Genomic DNA, 19300 nt, shown 5'->3' with positions numbered 1-19300 from the left:
GTCTCTGTGATACCTCACAGAGGTATCATACCTCAACACCAAGAAGGGGACCCATACAGGCTGCAGGTAACCTGACCTTAAAAATGACACTTCATAGCACTGCAAGCAGCATCTAAACAGAGTAATATTCTGTAAATACTGTAGGACTTTGATCTGGACAGGCACAAAAAGAAACAGATTAAAATAAATCCAAAGGAATAACATTCCTCTGATCTCCATTAGCGAAACTATAATTAGAACTTCAGAAGTAGTCTTTTCTTCCTTGCTTCATAATTGCAGTAATATTTGAACATCCTATTGAAATGTCTTCTCTTTGCAGTGTGAATGCAAGCAAACTTTAAATGGAAATATAAAGGGACCTAATTTCTCACCAAGTAAACAAAAAGACCCCTCATAAACCTATGATATTTTACCAAGTACATTTGAGCTGCAAAGGACACAGATGTAGTTGTATGTGGATTAATATGAGAAAGTTTCTAGATGCAGTATCTGTCAATCACTTAAAACACTTCTTAAAAAAAAGACAAAACACAAATTCAGTGTTATTATCCTTCATGCTATACCTTTTCTTTTTCTATTCTTTTCCTGTTCCAAACACCTCTGATTTCAAACAAATGTCGCCTTGGCGTTACAGCAGGTAGCAAATAAATATTGTAACACTTGCCCTTGCTTTTCTTTCCTTTCCTTGCTCGATGTCTCAGTAACTATGCAACAGCTGGGAGAGGCAAATGAAAGCAGCCCCTCGCACACGTACATTGTATCATGCTCAGCACAGATGGAGTTTTCAGATAATTTAGCTGTCCAAACCTCCCTGTCTCTACTGAGACTCAGAATTCAGCCATATTCGAGCAGATTATTGCAAAGATGTGAAAAGGCCCTGGCATTAAGGCAGCATTTTAAAGGAACTACAAGTCCTTGCACCAAAGCATTAAGGTGCTATAACTTCTCCATGAAAACAGTGGTACAATTATTTTATATCGACAAAATAATATTTTTCACTCAATGGAAGTCAGACTTGCAAATGGGTCAATTACCCTATTTTACTTGAGTCCATATTCTACAGGAAATTGCAGCCTCAAACTTCTTTTTTTTCTGCCAAATTCTAGGCAACTAACTTGCAATGGAAAACATTGAACCATCTAAAGCATACAGAGCATTTTCTACTACGTATTACTCTTAGGAGCCAGGTAACATATTGACCTGTTTTATTTAGCACTTGTTTCATTCCTCTGTATTTCCAACAACAACTTGAATCAATTCTGTATGGCGCTACCTCCATTGCTGTTTCTATACTTGTACTATCACCTCTACAGAAGTTCACCACAGACGTCAGCTTAGGGGTCACAACCCCTCTTGGCAGCTTGCTCTCTTTCCATGTTTAGATTTAATGACAGTAAATTTTTTCATCTACTAAAGCAGTCTTCAACACTCTATGACTCATGGGGTGGTAGTGGGAAATATGCTGTTTGAGTGAAAGAGAAAAAAGACTTCCATTTTAGAGAGAAACAATGTCTAAATCTGAACCAAACATTCCGGATACTGAATATGTTTCTATCAAACTGGCTGCCATCTCTGCCAGATTACATCAGGTTACATATTACTAAACATTTAAGTTACCATCAGGACTGAGGAAAACAGAATGTCAGAAAAGCAGTTTGCAGAAAGAATAGAAAAACAATTGACAAAAGAGAAAATCTAACTTGCTGCTGGTGGTGTGTGTTTACCAAAGCAGGTGTGGATACCTCTTCTTAAGCAAAATACAGCGTGGAGGAATGCTAAGAAGTGCTGAAGAGACAGCATGCTTGGGAAAGATTGCACATGATGGCTCCAGTGCCCTATTCTTACATCAGTTCTTGCTGGGAGCCAGTAGCTGTTCTGGGTTCTACTGGACTGTAAATGGCACTAGAAGGTAGGAATACCCAAGTGAGCTTTAGATGAGGGCATCAGAGTGTATCAATGCTCTACTGTATTACAGAACATTGAACACTGTTGGAACGCAACCTCAGAAGTCAGTCTGTAAGCTGTTACAAACACCTTACAGATCTGGCCCTCTCAAAAGTATGAGCTAAGTGAGAATTTATTCAATGAAACATATTTTTATAGTGCATAAACATTAGACAGAAGTCTTTGGATGTTGGCCAATTCAAATAGAGCAAGCTTGGCTTCTGAGAAACAGGATAGGAAGCACAGCATTATCAAGTATCAAATACACTCTGCACAGTCAAGCACTAGGCAGAGGATGTGCACTCTGCCAACTCTCAAGACTGGAAAGCTTTTAATGATAAATACATCTGAAAATTAATGTTAAGTTTGCAGGTCAGGAATGAAACACCATAAGATTCAAAGCATCAAGTAAGGAAGAAAGAGCCCAGTGTTTATTTGCAAAGTGTCTTTTGGCCTCCTGAAGAGCTAGCCTGGACTTTTAATTTTCTTTTTTAAATGTCTGTAACTGCTAAATTTGTGCATACAAAGGCACAAAATGACAATCAGTCATTCCAGATAGTTTTGGAAAACCTTGCAAGTTTTACTGTCTGGAGATTTTTGAAAAAACAATGACTGTAGAATGATCATAGATATTTTGTATCTCTCTTTCTCCATGGCAATGAAGTATATTACACTTTAAAGATTCATAAATTACAAATTTTTCACATGTACTTATTGCCGCCTAGTCCTCCAGTTTATAATCTCTATGGCCTCTTTCTTTTCTGGACTCTTAAATGATCTCCGTTCTCATTGAGATAATTTCCATTCTTCGGTGACTACAGTCACAATCTGAAGCTATCTGTTATAGGATAGCAGGAAAAAAAAAGAAAAAAAGAAGAGAAAAGGCACATCTTTCTTCCCCATTACGTTCTAGATTACTTGACAAAAGTAAATGCAGCCAGCAGAAACAGAGAGGGGAAGCAAAATTTCTCATTTGCAACCAACTTTGCAGTAGGTCAGCATGCACCATTTCCAAACTCTCCATTGCAGCACCTCTCCCAACTCACACTTCTGCCATAACTCAAAGTTTATAACTATAGAGTTGGATTTTATATATGGTTAAAAGAGGAGAAAGGAATCTTGGAAAAGTGAAGTTTTCAATGCTTTTACGCTGCAGCATAAATCCTAAACCACTTTGAGTGTTTACTTCAAGGGAGAAAGGAATTCTGTCTTTGACTAAGACAAGATTAGCCTTAAATTAATTAGACAATAATGATTTTAACGCAGAACAAGGCTTTTGGGGCTTTATCTGGAAGCTAAGCAACATCAGCTCCATGATTCGCATTCTGCTGTGCATACAACACCACACTGAGACTGCCAGGATTGGTACTTCCACAGGACGTTCATATACAACCAGACTGTGACTTCCTGAGGCAGGATACCTATCAGGTATTCCATCTTTGTGAGCCAGGCTGGATGGCTCGCATTTCATCTTTGGAAATAAAACAAATATGTCTAATTACCGGTTTTAATTAGTAGGTCTTTGCTTAGAGCATTGGTGAAGAGGTCCTCTCTTTAGAAAAATGGCCTGTTAAGGTAACTATGAATTAACCTCTAAATCTAGTCAGCCAGTTAGTTGCATGCCCTTATAACTCTTACCTATTCCTTCATGTCCAGCCTCCTCAAGTTTGTCATGCAAACGAGCACTGGTCCAGACAGAATAGCAGACCTTTACATTCTGTCTCCACCGCAATCCACTTTTTCCTTCCACACTGACCATTTTCAAATAAACCAAACAAAACGGGTTCCCAAGCAACTACTGCCTTGGCACAAAGCCTAACAAAAATCCATAGAAATTCTGGCTGATGGCAGAGCAGGACTACAAAGACTGAGATTTTTCTAAGGTTCTGACATGCTTTTTCTATACCACAGTAGGTCCAAAACCCAAATGAAATGAAGTATTTACACAAAATGTAACAGAGCTGTGGAACTCCTCTCTGCAAGAGATTCAGTTTTTTTAAAAAACAACAACAAATTTGTGAAAGAAGTCTTTCAAAAGAGGAGACCTCTGTACTTGTTTACCTAATTCTTACATTCTTTCCTAGCCATCTGCCTTTGGCCCCTGTTGGAGATATAGCGTTAAGTTAAATGGTCCCTTTTTCTCACCCAATGAAATATGTTCTAAGTTCTAGCCATAAATTGTACATTCAAAATTTAAGCAGGAGTAGTTCTATTCATCTATATTTGTTTCACTCAATAAATTAATCTTTTCTGACAAGCAACACTTGTAACCTTGCATGACATAAAAGAGTGTTTTAGGATTTAATGCACCTGTGTGATTTGAAGCATAAATATTTATTGTAGCAAAATTTATAAACACTAGTGACTGAATTGCTGGTTATAGCAAAAGTCAGGTATGGTAAAGTGGGCATTGAGATTTGTGCTTTCCATATTGCTAAGTTCACAGACAACTGTCCGCAACCAACACTTAAGTAAAGCAACTGAGGTCAAAGTGTAAAAAGTATATTATTTTCACACACACAATGCATAATGCTTAACTGCTTTCAGGTAGACATTACTACTTTTCCTAGGCTTATTAGTTGAACAAAAAGCTGTGAAATATGCTCTGATCTACTTATTATTTAATTTCTAGTTCCCATAGTTGGCTGAATCACCACCTGGATTACAAAATGCAATGTACAGAGCTGCTTGCAGTTGAACAGAGCAGCCAGAGGTGCTTCAAGTGTCTCATCCCAATTTTCATTCTAACACTAAGAAAACACCTCACCAATGTCATCTTCACAATCACAATTAATGTGCTGGTATGTAGTTATATCATAGTCGACATAATTTACAAACTCTTCCTTCTTTTTTACAGCTTGGTACATTTTAAAATACACACTTCACTGTAAAAAAAAAAAAAGCTCCGATTTGGAGTCTAACATTCATAATCTTAAAAGACGGTACTTCTTAAATGAGCTTGGATACAGTGGAAGTTATTGAATTCTCATAGGCATGAAATGATGTACATACGTTTTCCCAGCATCTAGCACAATGAAGTTCAGAGCCCAAGAGGATTCTAGGCACTATTGGAATACTAATAATAAACAGTTAGAGCAAAGAAATTTGGTTCAGTTTAATACAATATAATATTTTCCTCCTCTTCATATTCCAGAAAGCCATATACCCAAAGGAAGATGTGTTCCTCCTCTGCGAATAAAAAAGGGTATCAGTTTCCTGGTTTATTATTTCCTCATATTTGGTTAGGTTTTTTGGTCAAACATTGCCATCCAGTGGCAGGAAGAATGGTGGTGTAAATGCCAACTAACAAATCCTGTCCATTTTTTCAGTACCATCTGGCCTCAAAATGACACGGGCAAATTAACAACTTAATTTTGTTTCCTGCTACTGCATACACTTCTAATTTTACATGAGACAGCAGAAAGATTATGCAGGCATAAAAGCTCCTAGCTAGAAGCACCTTATCAGAGTAAATGTTGAGAATTGAAAGGCATTTTTTAAATTTTGCTCATCATTTAAGCTCAACTAGTAGCTTCCTGGTACTAGTCTGACACTTAAGGTAGCTTAGAGTCTGCCCCAGCTCACACTCAAGGCTGGAAATACGAAATGAACACTTGACCACTAGAAGCAGACTGAGAAATCCTCCTCAGCTATTCACAAGTCATCCCAAAAAAGATCAGTCTCAATCTGACAGCTTCGAAAGCACAACCCTTGAAATTTCAGCTGCTCTGAAACATTTACAGTTATATTCAATTCTGAACTCTCTGCCAAGCACATTAGCCCTTTTCTTCCCCTTGGCATTTGTCTTTTCCTACTGTTCACACCCTGAGAAAACAAGGGACTACAGGAAACAGCTTGCTCACCTCTTGCTAAGTTCTTGATGATGCACTATGATCAGCTCAGGTCATAGAGTCCTCACCGTAGGTGCTTCTAGCACCATCACAGCCACAGGATGCACTGGACTCACCTTCCCCACCCTGTAACCTGTAGCACTAGATTTCTTTCTTCTGGGTCAGGTTCTACAGTTCAACTACTTCTCAGCCCACCTTGCAGTTTACCCGTTGTCCAACTGTGGTTGTAATAACAAGTCTAGTTCAGCTTTTTCCCCTACAGGAAACCTTCCCTTGGAACATCTAATCAGCCACTGATTAGAGGGACTCAAAACAATAGCTTCTTTAAGAAAAATAGGGGAAAAAGAGCTATGCAAGAGTATACATTCTCCTTAACATATAGAGTGACATCTTGTTGCTACATTTTCAGGAAAAAGATGCAGGAGATGAGACTTAATTAGAAACTGCAAAAAAAAGATTCCATGAGCTTTAAAATTCCCAGAAGTTCTGCAAGAGTTGCTAACCTTTTACCAGAATCCTCTAATTATTCTCATTATCATTGTTAAGAACAGATCACAGGGACAGAAGAATTTGCATCTAATCTCTCACAACAGGGCTCCCTATCACAGCACCACACTCAGAAACATTCTCAGAAATAGCCAAGCTAGAAACTATTATAGACATCAAATCTCTCATTCTGGTTTGTTTTTTTTTACAGATCTTTTGGAGTAGTGAGATCCACTGTTTCAGTCAAATAATTTAAGCTTCATGACTACCTCATCTTTCCTAGCATACAGCTCTTGTTTAACAATCTGAATGCAGTTTAGACTCCTTTAAATTATTCATTACATATTCATTAAAATTATTCATTATTTTCATTATATGAAAAAAGTGCTGATCAGCTGCAGATGGAGGGCTTATTTCTTAAGTAGGATAAGATTAAATTCCTTCCATATCACAATAAATTTACTGGGGCATTTTACTGCTATAATAAACAGTGGTTGGTTTTCCTTAGAAGCAAAACGTTTTAGAAATAGCTGAGAAAAAGGATAGTAAGTGTTCAGTTTAAGCAGTAAGGTTTTTGTTTGTTTTCATTTTTCGTGAAACCTCTATATACATTGCACATCCTAGCCCTGCGTGATATTTGCTTGGTTGTTATTGTAGTTCACAAAAAAAGAGTTATCATAAATTGAACTGGAATTCCACATGAAGCACATGTTCTCCTGTATTTTTAGTAGTCTTTAGCCATAGCATGGAACCCTTGTTTGACAGCAATTTATCAAAATGTATGTAGAAAGATGACCTCCAAATAACAAGACTAAAGATACATGTTCAAGGACCAAAGACAGTGAAAAGTGGGTTTACGCATTAAAATGAAAACTAGTTTCTCAGAACAACGCTGGCAGAAGTAGATGCAGTCCTAGTAAAGCTCACTCTCACATGTTGCAGAACCTCGAGTGAGATAATTGATTTAACACACACACATAAAAAAGATAGAAGTATAACTTTCCTTTTGGGGAGGGCAGAGGGAGGGAAGAGAGGGAAACAGATGAACATGTGTTCTACTCAGTGCTTCTAAAAAGCTTCCTTTCTTTCACAGCAGCCTGTATGTAGAGTGCAACTGCTTAAAACATCTGGCAGCCCAGGATAGTCAACTACTTTCCTCAAAATCTCTAGATCTCCCTAAAATATGTCCCTCTAGAGACAAAATCTCTCTAGAGTTTGTCACAAAGTCAGGCAGTTCCTGTAATACTGAACAGTGCCCTGCGCAGGACGCAGGGCCAGTGGATGGGTCAAACTTTGGAACAAGCTACAGGTAGATTTGGAAGACTGTGGAGTAGGTTTAATCAAGTAAATGAGGTGACTTAAGAGATGATGTAAAATCACACAGTCAATGACACATTTCCTTTGTTTTTTCACAGTTTTAGATCCACTAAATACATGCTGGTATAGACAGCTTAAAAATACTTTTTCTAGAAGGTTGGGTGGGGTTTTTGGTGGGGTTTTTTTGGTTTGGTTTTGCCAGCAGAGGCTGCTATTTCCTTTTAGTTCAGAAAACACGTTCAACAGTTGCACAAACACTAAAATACAGAGAATCAAGTATTGTGGAAATTGCTTGTTCTAATGAAATCAGTAACACTTGGAAGTTAAGCAAACAATCAAGTAGTTTACTCTAAATCCTACACTCCTCATTCATCCTCAAATGTTTTTCCACAAAAGCTCATCGTTTCTGTTTATTTCATTCCAGTCAAAGAATTTGAATGTTACAATAAGCCTACAGTTGAACGCCATTCAACAAATATATTACATTTCTGTAATATTTATAGGCTTTTCTACAATGTTTATCACTGAGATATTTATGCACCTCAGGAGAACGAGAGATTTATTTTCTCAGCTCCGCAGCATGGCAAGAATGCTTATGCATCTTTGCAGATGGGGAAGGTCACAAAAAACCTAATTTGGCTGGGAAGGATGTCCAGATCTCCAGAGTCTCCTCAGTCAGCACTAACAACAAGGTTATTACTTGTCCTCCATTTTAGGTTTAAGGACCTAAAGTATTTCTCAGTGCTGTTTAAAAAATGGGTATATTTTACTGTCTATTGCGGCAGCTTTCATACTTTTAAAAGAAGTTGTAAGTCATTGAACAGCCTGACTAAGCCTGGGCGTTGGACAAGATATCCTTTAAAGGTCCCTTCCAACCCAAACTATTCTATGATTCTATGATAATCCAGCTTTAAGAACTGTATTACAGTGTAAATTTTACTGCCACTTGAAGTCCCAGTCAAAGGTAACAGATTACACTGAACCAAGTATTGCACAAACATGAGCGTTACCCAGGAAAATTATCATCTTGGAATATGACAAGGCGAGTAATAAATAGAACAAAGAAAGGTAAGGCACAGGAAGGAAACGAACAAATAAAGGCAGTGTTTTACACTACGATTCTACTTAACACAATAGCCAAACATACTTGACAGTCATATTTATACACCTTAGTATTGTAGCCTAGGATGCCTTCCTGCATCTTAAGACTTCAGCTTGCAGGATTCTTATAGCCCAATGCTTTGGCTGAGCCAAAGTCCACTGACGCCAAAAATTGAAGTCCGTTTCATTTTTTGATCAGGGCCAAAATTTGGCAACCTACAAGTTGATCAGCTCTGGTTCAGATTTCAAAAATATGGACTGTACTTAGACAAACCAAAACACAGACCTATAACATTTTCATTTAAATAGTAGCTAGTCTGTCTAACATTAGAAACCACTTTGATCTTGGGTAGTTTTTTAAGAAATTAAGACTTCTACAGCATTTAAGCTATGCTGTTCTAGCTTGTTCTAACTACCAGATCAAGATGTAATAAAAACATGAGGATTGTTTATAAAGCAGAAAAACACGACTTCCCACATTTAACTTCTTTCCTTTTAATGACAGTATACAGATAGCCTTCGGAGAGAGGAATTACTAACAGGCTTTCAGTGCTTTAACACAGTCTTTAGGTAAAAAAACATGAATGCTAACAAGGGACAAGACCCTTTATCTTCCCTATGCAGGAACATCCAAGCTATGTTGGAATCTGCATGACTATACTTTTAAGAGAACTTCCTTTCATTAGTAAAACCCTCAAAGATTCGATGAACTTGACTTTATTTGCTCTTTTCAGCTCTTGACAGATTGCTACAGCAAAGGACTTTTAGTCTACAGGGTAAAGTCAGCAGCAAACGTACGTGAAATGAACCACAATAAGATGACAAGCAATGAGAGCGACAGTTGTCAGAATAAGACCTTTCAACTAATTTTTCTGGCTTTCTTTCTAGGATTTATCTGGCTTCTCTATTCCCAGTAGACCTTTTACAATGTGTGTACTGACAGCAGATCCTCCACATCAGTGGAGGAAACCAGCAGCAAAACAATCATATCCTCCAGCCTACGAAATTAGCATCCCACAAGGAACACCTATTACTGCTTCTGTTGGAGAGGATACATCTGGCTGCATTCTGCAGACTGCTCCTGCTTCTCATTAGCCCAGACATCCATTAACTCCACTCCTACCTCCTCTTGAAACAATTACATCAACTGTTCACCTGCTCACTAGGAGTATGAATTGTTTTGAATGGAAGAAAGTTGGGTTTATCTGTAAGTTTTATAGCAAACACACAGAGCACCTCTTACTAAAATTGAAGTGGTACTGGCTCGAGTCTACAGCAATTGGTGTTCAGTGAAGAAAAGTTAAGAGTATTCCTTTTCACTAGAGTGGTATATGGGAGGTAAGCCCACTGGCCTGTGCAGAGAGGGACAGTGATTCACGTACACAGAATGGCATAGAAGAGAATGCTCCCATCAGAGTCATCATCAGTTTTCCCAGACTGCTTTTCTGGCCTTAGAATTGATTATAGGAAAAAAAAGCAAAATACACTTCAGAAAATTGTCAATGCTTAGAAAATAAAACCTTAAGAAAAGCCAAATGTCAAGAACATTTCTCATGATCCAAAGATTACCTAGAGGGAAACGAAGTAGTAGCTACCATACTGAGCACACAGAAGAGATAGAATGTGCTTGCAAAAATTGAACAGGAAGGCACTTAAAATTGTGGGGGACAGGGGACAGGGAGGAAGAGATCCCCAGGACTTAGATCATAAACTATGTCTATAAGATGCAACTGTATTTTACAGGCATCAGATGAGCAGTTCAAAATACTTAGACTGAGCAGCTGCAAATTATCAATACTGTATTTATTCTGCATGGTCTATGGTCAGATTATCATATAAATCAACCATAATTGAGATTTTCAAGATTAGAATAAAAATGTAATTGTTGCTTTCCAATTCAAGAAGGGCACTGTTGCCTGCATAACAACCAACCACCCACCCACCCACTTGGGAATCATGAGGTGTTTAACTTTCATGACTATTGGACAAAAAGAATCACACCACACTGGTGGAAGTAGTTAATTCACTGGAGCATAGGGCTGCCTGCTCAGAGAGATCTCGACAGCCTGGAGAATGAGCTGATGAAAACCTTATGAAGTCAAGAAACATAAATGCAGAGTCTTGCACCTGGAATGAAATAGCATCACACAATAGTACATGCTGGAGGCCAGCTGCCTAGGTAGCAGCTTTGCAGAACAGGACGTGGGGCCCATCAAATGACAAGCTGAACATAAGGCAGCACCATGTCTTTGAGGCAAAAAAGGCTTACCACATACTGGTCAGTATTAGCAAGAGTGTAGCTAGCAGAATAAGTGAAGAGATTATTATCCCCTATTCAGTACTTGTGTGAGTACTGGAGTTTACTGGAGTATTGTGTCCATCTTGGGCTTCCTATTACACAAATAACATTGAAAAACCACAATGAGTCCAATCTACACATAAGATGCTTAAGATGCTTAAGGCCTTAAGATGATTAGGGGACTGAAGAATGACTCATGACACAAAGCTCAGTGTGCTGAATTTGTTTGGCCTAAAGATGAGAAGGTTAATGAAAGATCCAATTATTACTGTCAACTATCTAACAAGTTGTTAAAGAGAAGATAGAGCCAGACCCTTCTCAGAGATGCTCTACAAAAGGGTAAGAGGCAACAAACACACGGTGCAGCAAAGGAAATTTCAATTACACATAAGGAAAAATTATTCTTCATAATGGGAGTGTTCAAACACTGGAACAAGCTGCCAGAGATATAGTGGAATTTTGTCATTAAAGATATTTTGTCATGAAAGATATTGGGGACAAACTTTTTAGCAGGACCTGTTGCAATAGGACAAGGGGTAATGGTTTTAAACTAAAAGAGGGTAGATTTAGACTAGATATAAGCAAGAAATTTTTTACGCTGAGGGTGGTGAAACACTGGCCCAGGTTGCCCAGAGAGGTGGTGGATGCCCCATCCCTGGAAACATTCAAGGTCAGGTTGGACGGGGCTCTGAGCAACCTGATCTAGTTGCAGATGTCCTTGCTCGTTGCAGGGGAGTTGGATTAGATGGCCTTTAGAGGTCCCTTCCAACCCAAACTATTCTATGATTCTATGATATTCAGAACTTGACTGGACAAGAACCTGATCTAACTTCAAAGTTAGATCCAAATTTTATACTGGCCCTGTTTTGAGTAAGCAGTTGGACCAAATGACCATTCAAGATCCCTTCCAACCTTAATTATTATATAAGTCTACGATATTTCTCTTTCACATTCACTGTATGAACTCAAGGCCTTAAGTGCTCAATGGCAGCATTCTTCAGCAGAGCTGTTAGAAGCTAATTACTGGAAAATCTTGGACAGCTTAGAAAGAAATAAAAAACAGAGGGCTTTTTACAACCTCTCAGAATGAAAAGGAAACGGCCTACTTTATCAGTGTAATTTAATATTATGTTACACTTAATGAATTATATTTTGGACGATCAATGCACTGCATGATCTTTGTGTAAAATGCAGAATCACGCAGAAGCTGTCAGGAAGAAACCAGAGAATTGGGCAGGCACTGTTCAGATTTCTGGCACAGGAGAAGGAGGCTGAAAGATTATGGAATAAACGTTCAGCTAGATGTTTACGGTAAGATTGTAAGAAGTAACATGGGAAGTTAGGTGGCAAGATAATTATCAAAGTAAGTTTCAAACTTAACACTTCATGGTTTGAAACAAGTGATCTTTGTGATTGGAAAATAGGATTATAACTAGTAGTATATTATTGTACAATTAATAACAATAACATAACGGATTAATTCCTTACCATTTTTGTTTCAGACTCTCCCTACACTCACATACAAGTCATTATGTAGACATTTTCTGCTCATGTTTGGAGAGTTCTTGTTCAGAAGCTTTAAGTGCAGATTTCTAAGTTTTCAGAAACACACCAAATTGAACAATGTGAAGCACACCTAAACCACGTCTCTCTCAGTAAAATCCTCATAGGAACAAAGATCTGGGTTTTTTTCACATAGGTAGTACTACCTACTACATAAGTAATAACCACCAACCTGTTCAGTGATGTTATCCAGGGAAAAAGCAACTTTGTCCTTCTCCATTAGGATTTTACACAAATATAACCATGTCAATACCTTTGCAATGAGAACAAAGCCTTACAGTCTTTGGCCCAATTCAGAAAAGACGACTCTTGCTCTAATCTCAGGAAATGTGTTAGTGAAAATCTTTAAGACACAGAGGTCCCTTCCAACCTCAACCATTCTGTGGTTTTGTGATCTTAAAGGAAAATCCATTTCTGTTCTAAAATAGTTAGAAGAATCATATCCTTTCACAAGACGGCTATTACAGAGCAGGGCAGAGCATTTCTGAGGGAAAAACAAAACAAAAAACCAGTTCCTTGTATTCTTACAATTCTTACAGTAATGTGTAATAAGCATACAGGCAATAAGTGTCTTTTTTATCCCAACAAACCAAATTCCTGGAAGAAGTTAAAGGGAAAATTAAAGGTCAGCAGAAGACAATTCAAATGGCCCTTATTTTCTGTAGGTGGCAGAAGTCTGTAAGTCATAACCCTAGTTAAGCCCAGGATGTAGCTAGAAATTCAAGTGAACTATTTGCAAATAGTTCATAAAGATAGAACTGCTCTGTTTTATTTTTTCAATAAAACAGCATAGCTTATAGCACTATTGCTGAAGTTTTCCAAATTATCCACTTAATTCCAGAGCAGTTTACAAAACATAATTTTGTATTAGATTGCTGCTTTTTTTTTCCTTCCAGTTTTGTGCATGTCTGTATTGGAAACTGGACCCTTCGTACTGTGTTTCTAGCTTCTGCTGGAATTAAACTCAAATAAATTTCTAAAACTTGTGCAAGTTCCCACAGAGTCTGTCACACTTTAGGCCAAGCCACACAGTGCTTGCTTAGGCATAAGTTTGCCTATATCAATTTTCCATTAATAAAAAAAAACCCTTTAAAAATTTTTTTTTAAGTTTGTTCCAAATAAAAACAAGCTTGAGATACTCCACGATTAAAACAGGAATAGCTAAATGCAAGTCAACACATTGTTGTGAAAATGGTAAATATCCTCATGCAATGTATAAATAAGAGCACAGCCTGTAAAACCTATGATTTAATTTTCACTCTGTTCAAGCAAAAGATGTCAGATAAAACCCTTATCTTCGTATAAAATAGTTCTGGAAAGATGCAAGTCAATTGGACAGTCCAGAGGAGAAAAATAAAAGTGTCCAAATGTCTCAGAAATATAGGCTAAGATAGAAAAATTGGATTGTTTAATGATGAAGCAGTGGGAGAATCCATCTTTAGAGAGGCAGAATAACTTTCTCGTACCATCCATGATAAACAGGAGAGGTAACAATGGGCTTAACTGGTGGAAGAGAAACTTTTTCGGTCTCAAGAAACACTGTCTCAGGCAATTCTGAAAATTCTGTCAAGACTTGCACCTGCAAAATCTTGCATACAAAGACTGACAGGCACTGGGTACTGCGATGAAAACTGTAGTTACAGTAGCATGTATTATTTAGCCTCTCCTTTATCAGAGTCTGGAAGTAGTTTACAGCAAGAGTTTATGCCTGTCTGGCCACCAAGAAGTGAAGTAACTTAAAATTCACAGTCCTACTGTCTGCATGCATTAAATCCTCCATTACCCGGGTCAGTTGTCTTGTTACACCTTTCTCCAGTGTCAGAGTCAGTTTTTTGACTGACTCACCAATATGCAACATCTGTGATATAAACATTTACATGTTCAATCCAAATTCTATCCACATTAAGTTACCATTAAAAAGGTACATATCCAGGTGGCAGAAACAGACAGTAGACGGAGCGGTTCTGAAGACAGCAGAGATTTCAAAACAATTTCTTATCGAGCAGACTTCTGAATTGTTTTTTGACGTTTCAAAAACTCTGCTCCAAGAACTGTTGAAATTAATGCTGAAATTATTCTTTTACAACATCTTACCATTATTTGAAATAAGTATTACACAATATTTATACCATTTTAAGAAGGATTTTTTTCAGAACTTCAAGAAATACTTCAGAAGCATGCTGTATGCTTCCTCGGAATAACACAGGCATTTTCCAAAACCAAGAAAATTCCACATTAAAGCCAGCTCTCATCAACGGTTCTGGATAAACAGATAACATTATTCCCCCTGCTCATCAACAAATCTTGTAGAAGACCATCTTTCTTTCAAGCACTGATAGCCAAACTTCTTGGCCTTAAAAAAATTATATGAAAATATACACTGTCAGAGGATGCATTACCACATTTATAAGGCAGCTGTGGGAAAGGGGGCTCATGGAGTGGCTCTCAGATGAGCAAGAGTGGCAATGCTGCCTGAAACTGTCATTATTGCACTGTGGGTTGCAGCTCCCACAGATTTTCAGAGGAATTTCAGAGTTCAGATTATCAACAAGTTCCAACCCTATTCATATCTCAATTGCCAGCCACATAATATATATCCCTATAATAGTAACCAGACACTAAAGTGTTGGGGGAATCACCGCAAGCCCGCCTTCATAAAGCAGTACATGTCTTAAATCATCTTACGGTAAGGGAAGACAGGACAACTGTTGACAGCCCTAACACGGTAATAGTGCGACATTTTGCATCTTATAACTCGGCTTCCCCAGTAAGGGGAAGGGCTCGGGTGTGGGTCAAGTCACTGGAAAATAGTCAATGGGAGGGTCCTTATGATCTTATAACATGGGGGAGAGGATATGCTTGTGTTTCCACAGATCGTGGACCCCAATGGATACCCACCCGCTGTGTTCGACCATATCTGAAGAAGGAGTCCGCGGATGCATCGATGGTTTAAAGTAGATTATTGGGAGCTGCGCGAGGTGTGAAGGGAACACCATCGGGAGCGCCGAACCACAGATTCTACAGCTAGTGTGTGGGAAATCACATTATATCCCCCAGCTGTGGACGGTGTGGGAAATAGATTGGGAAAGTACCAAACAACAGTGTGACAAGCGATTTGGGTGGAAACAGAACAAAAAGAGAACATAAGCCATGACACCAGCATGGGTGGGCGTCTTGTGGCCAGTATCACTGTGTGCAGTCGCTGCGTTATGGGTACCCTCGCAGCTGAAACAAAATGTTTGGGTGATTCTGGCCAATCAGACAAGACAAGATTCCATCTGCCTTTCGATATCTTCCCCCGGCAACCCCTTTTCTACCTGCCTAGTGGGACTTCCTTTAGATAATTGGGACTTGGGACTGCCTAATCCTTTCAAGGAAGCCTGCGGGAGGGGGGCAAAGTACTACTAACAATTGGGATGGATACCTACCACATCTTAATCACTTGCCAATAGAGCCTCAGGAACTCGAACTGTTAGGGTCCACAAAAATGGATTGGTGTTTGTATTTCAATTATTCAGGAACCAATGTTTCCCATGCCTGGTCAGTTACCATGGAAATTTCAGCATATCTAAGTGTAGAATTGCCCAGGGGTGTCTCTCTAATATGTGGAGACAGGGCCTGGCCTGGCATTCCCTCTCGTATTAAGGATGGGCCATGTTCGTTGGGAAAGACTAACACTACTAACACCAAATGCATAACGCAACCTCTGAAGTACTAACAGGGTTACTAATGGATGTAGGTTCTATACGGCATGCTACTTTGCAAAATAGAGCGGAAATAGATTTTTTGCTTTTAGCGCAAGGACATGGGTGTGAAGAGTTGGAAGGAATGTGTTGTATGAATTTATCTGACCATTCGGAATCAATTCACCGCAGCATTCAAATGTTGAAGGAAGGAGTACAGAAATTAAGAGTGGAAGACCCCTGGAACTGGTTGGATAAGTTATTCGGGGGACGGGGTTTAAACGGCTGGTTAAAAGGACTAGCCAAGCTAGGAGGACTATGCTTGGTATATGCCCTTGCATTCTGGTTTGCGTGCCGTGTTTGTTACAGGGTATAGGAAAAATGATTGAAAGATCGGTTTCAGCAGTGTTTCTAGTAAAACAAAAGGGGGGAGATGTGGGGATAGGATTTTCAACTATGGACATTACTGAATTCGATTTTAATGAGCAAGCACTATACCCATGAGAAAGCACACAGGTAGAAGATAAGGAAGAAAGGAACGAGCTGCTGGAAAGGAGTAAACAAGATAAGGACCATGAAGTCATGCTGTATGGTCAGGAAGAACAGACCTATCCACTGGAGCACAGATGCGCGTGAACACAAGGCTGTAACCTATCTGCAGGCTGCAGATAGCGCGTGGACACTTCTGCTTGCTATAAAGATCACTAACAAAGAGCAATAAAGGTCTTTGGTTGCTGCCTGCCAGAGTCCGTGCCGTTAATCCCCACACTAAAGATTACAAGATACTTGCAGCTCAATAGCCCATATGTTTGTCATCACTGCTCCAGAATTTCAAGCCAGGAGAGCGGTGTTAGTTTATTGTTCTTACAATGACAAGTTTTAACATCTCAAGCTCATAGGTCTATTAAGAGTTAAAGAGTGTAAGAGTAATTCAGTAAATTCACAATTCACTTGAGTGTAAAGCTAAGTTTTCCTTTATTATCAAAAGGTGTACACAATCTCTGAAAGTAGCCACATGAATAGAAACGTTTACCATGTTACTTGGCAAAATCAGCCTCTGAAGCAGTTCTTGGATCACTCCATAAAGAAGTGAATTACTGAGTTTTCACAACAAATTTTCCATAAGAGAATATATCAAAGACCAACAATTTTTTTTTATAAACTGCACCAGGAAGTGTTACTATTTCTTGAACTTGAAAGAACGAAGTTGTCAAGAGGAATAATATGCCACTGTAAACAAGTACCAGATGGTAGAGTGATTTCTCTAATGCCCTGTTTAATGAGTAACCATGAACACAGGAAAACACAGCCAAACAAGAAAAAGAGGATATTACATTAAACAAAGGTCATGATCTCAATTCTATTTTTCCCCAAAATATTTCCTAGGACAAACCAGAAGGAATATAGAGTTCTTCATTTTTAGAAACCAGCATTTAGGTACCAGCAATTAGCACTAGCTCTTCTTCATGGTTTTCCACATCATGAGCCAGATTTTTCCATTATTATTCATGCTGAGTATTATCCAACATCATGAAAATATTGCTCTTAACTGCAAACACTCCCAGCTGAGCTACCTATTCAAAATTCATAGCAGCAGGACCTGGATTCATTATTTCACCTACTGGAAGGAGTTTCAGAGGTAATGAACCTTATTACTTCTACTTCCTTTGCTCTTGATCCAGTGGTGGCTGTAGGGGCAATTCAGATTTCCTATTTGTACCCCAACATAAAGGGAGGTCTGTCATCCAGTAAGGCATCCATTCTGTAGCAGTTTAGGTTAGGAGGTAAAGCAGATGGGGAAGGAAGCAGCAGCAAGGTGAAAACGTGCTGTATCCATGTATATATGCTTTTCCCCCTTAAATTCCCAACAATAACAGTAAGAAACAAATATGTAATTCCTAATCTCAATCCTGAACTGTCTGTCTTATCTCAAGAGGATTCTTTTTTAAATCCTGCTTTTTCTCTCACACTTATTTTTAATACGTATTTTCAAATTAGAGCTGTGCTTTAAATACTTGTATATGTATGTATATAAGTATTCAAAGCATGACTCTACTCTGAAAAAGACAGTATATGGGTGAAAAAGAGAATTCTCCTTCGTACCTGCATAGTGCTTATGCCTGGATTTAGAAAGTAACAATTTCCTCTAGATTATGAGGCTGTAGCTTATAAAGTTAAAACCCATCCTTTGCAACTTCACAATGTATTGTGTTCTGTTCTCAAAGACTGTAATTAGCACAAGCATTAAACATTTGACTTTTTGTCTACAAAAACTATGACTGACTAATGTAATTCTGTCAAAAAGACATCTTCTAACAAGCAGTTTCTCTGTGAACTTGTAAAAATTATTAGAACACAACTACTTCCTCTTTTTATTCCAATAAGCCAACATACCACAGTTACAAAAAAAAAACCCCAAACAGATAACTGTAATGGGGTTATAAAAGACAACCCCCAGTTCCAAATGTGCAAACAAGTGATATGTTGCAACTGCACGATTGCTTTTCCTTCCCAGATTCTCCACATGCAAGCTTAACCCCAAACAAAGTGTTTCCTTTGAGAAATGCTGTTAATTTTCCATTTCAATGACGAGCCCCACCTTCTCCCCCTGCCCCCCCCCCAGCAATAGTTCTTTCCCAATTTGAGACAATTCCTTTCCCCCAAATGAGGAGCAAAAAGACTATAAAAAGTGAATAAAAATCCTTATTTTATAATCAAGCTACAATCCTAATAAAAAGTGATACATGTTACTTGGTATCAGGACAGTCAGATGGTGCCCTTTCTGCACCATCTCACATCTATGAACACAAGTTCCGTTCACATTGTCTGGTCGTAACTTGTGCAGACACTTCCTGTTCAAACTGTCTCATCAAATCTTTGTAGTAACTTTTTGGTGACATCTATTTACTAATTTGAACTGTAGATGACACCAACAGAGCGCATCAAAAGATGAACCTTACCCAGTCCCCTATCTCAACAGTGTTGTGTAAAGCAAACAATGTCAATTTTCTTGACCCCATTGCTTTTTCTTACCTCCCCTCTCTACAGAGGTCTGC

Source organism: Pygoscelis adeliae, unplaced genomic scaffold (genome assembly GCF_000699105.1).
Source record: "Pygoscelis adeliae isolate BGI_AS28 unplaced genomic scaffold, ASM69910v1 Scaffold277, whole genome shotgun sequence".
NCBI lineage: Eukaryota > Metazoa > Chordata > Aves > Sphenisciformes > Spheniscidae > Pygoscelis > Pygoscelis adeliae.
Note: the sequence above shows the minus strand (reverse complement) of the source record.